The following is a 2,540-nucleotide window of genomic DNA, read 5'->3' as shown; positions in this document are numbered from 1 at the left end:
CCTGCTGCACTTCCTCTGCTATCACACTGACTGAAATCCCACTACCAAAACTCTGCAGCATCTGCTGCACATGAACTCAGTGTTTGGTGTATAAATGCACAGTGTTTCAGCTTCTTTTCTGTCTATTAATAGCAAAGAGGGAAATCTGAACATTCAAGCAGCAGATGGCTCGTGTTGCCAAAGACAAACGTTGCTGGTGTAAACATTGTGTCAGCTGTCACTAATATTAACCAATGAGTAACTTAAAGGACAGACCAAAGTGAAGCTTGTCGGTTTGTGTTAATGTTGCTCTGTGTCTGCTGGATACAGAAAATGCAGCTGTTGCCCAAAACATTTTTATAAGGTGATCAGTTGTGTGTCGCTGTGTTTACAGCTTGTTACGCTGCACCCAAGGGCTCAAATATTCAGTGAGCTTCAATACAGAGCAGGTTCAGCTGCAGACAGGAGTATTTTATTCTCAGTAAACCACAGAAAACATACCAAATGTAAAATGGTCATCCACACCTTTATGTCAGTTAGACATGCTGAAGTCTGGTTACTGGTTTAAGGTTTTTTTTAAATGAATGGCAGCAATATGTCTCAAAGAAGTTGGGGACAGAGGAAACAAAAAGACTGGAAAAGTACAAGGAAGAGCGGGAAGAGCATTTGCAACTAATGACGTTGACAACAGGTCAGTAACATGACTGGGTGTAAAAAGAGTCAGTCTGCATCTACCCAGCAGTATATAAAGTAACTTCAAATTAGAAGTATATAAGGTAGTTAACGTCAGCTACCCGGCGGTATGTAAAGTACTTCAAATCAGAAGTATATAAGGTAGTTAACGTCAGCCTACCCAGCGGTATATAAAGTACTTCAAATTAGAAGTACATAGTAGTTAGCGTCAGCTACCCGGCGGTATGTAACGTACTTCAAATTAGAAGTATATAAGGTAGTTAACGCAGCTACCCCGGCGGTATATAAAGTACTTCAAATTAGAAGTATATAAGGTAGTTAACGTCCAGCTACCCAGCGGTATATAAAGTACTTCAAATTAGAAGTACATAAGGTAGTTAGCGTCAGCTACCCAGCGGTATGTAAAGTATTTCATATCAGAAGTACATAAGGTAGTTAGCGTCAGCTACGCGGCGGTATGTAAAGTACTTCAAATCAGAAGTACATAAGGTAGTTAGCGTCAGCTACCCGGCGGTATGTAAAGTATTTCATATCAGAAGTACATAAGGTAGTTAGCGTCAGCTACGCGGCGGTATGTAAAGTACTTCAAATCAGAAGTACATAAGGTAGTTAGCGTCAGCTACCCGGCGGTATGTAAAGTACTTCAAATCAGAAGTACATAAGGTAGTTCGTCAGCTACCCCGGCGGTATGTAAAGTACTTCAAATCATAAGGTAGTTAGCGCCAGCTACCCGGCGTATATAAGTACTTCAAATCAGAAGTACATAAGGTAGTTAGCGTCAGCTACCCAGCGGTATATAAAGTACTTCAAATTAGAAGTATATAAGGTAGTTAACATCATCTACCCAGCAGTATATAAAGTACTTCAAATTAGAAGTATATAAGGTAGTTAACATCAGCTCCATCTTTACCAGCTGCAACATTAAAGTGATCAACACAATAATCCATCAATAATTAGAATCCAATAATATCAGATACATTCATGTGAAATGGGCCATTCTGCACAATGACTACTTTTACTTTGGATACTTCAAGTACATTTGGATCATGGTACTTTTGGATTTTTACTACAGTAATACTTTGAAGGCAGGACTTTTACTTAGAGGATTTTTACTGTGTGGTATTCTACAGTTACTGCAGAAAAGTACACTGAGTACCCAACATGGTGTGTTGTCTGGATAGTGTCTGAGTGTGGTGTTACAGACAAAGGTGACTGGACAGTTTCTGTCTGGTTGGGAAAACCCTCAGACTGTTACACATCGTCTGCTGATCATTTTTAGAAGGTGTGTGTGTGGGTTTGTTTGATGACATGACTGTTGAAACTGACAGCAGTGTCTGAAATGTGAGCTCTGTCTCCTCTAAACAGTATGTGTGTTTGTGTGTGTGTGTGATGTGTGTGTATGTTAAACAGGGATTGTTTGTGTGTGATGTGATAAACACACAGAACCTGCAGACACACAATGTGTGTGTGTGTGTGTTCAGAGGTGGGTTTAGTTTTCCTGTTGCATTTCCTGTGTGTGTGTGTGTGTTTGTGTTTGTGTGTGATGTGTGTGTATGTTAAACAGGGATTGTTTGTGTGTGATGTGATAAACACACAGAACCTGCAGACACCACAATGTGTGTGTGTGTGTGTGTGTGTGTTCAGAGGTAGGTTTTCCTGTTGCATTTCCTGTGTGTGTGTGTGTGTGTGTGTGTGTGTGTGTGTGTGTGTGTGTGTGTGTGTGTGTGTGTGTGTGTGTGTGTGTGTGTGTGCTATATTCCCACTTTCTTGTGAGTCACCTGTGACACGGTGACATCACAGTCCCTGGGAGGTGGTTCTGGTCACAAAAGGCCGTCAGAGCTTCACTCTCTCCTTCACTTCGACTCTGC

This window comes from Mastacembelus armatus, chromosome 13, assembly GCF_900324485.2.
Source record: "Mastacembelus armatus chromosome 13, fMasArm1.2, whole genome shotgun sequence".
Taxonomy (NCBI): Eukaryota; Metazoa; Chordata; class Actinopteri; order Synbranchiformes; family Mastacembelidae; genus Mastacembelus; species Mastacembelus armatus.
Note: the sequence above shows the minus strand (reverse complement) of the source record.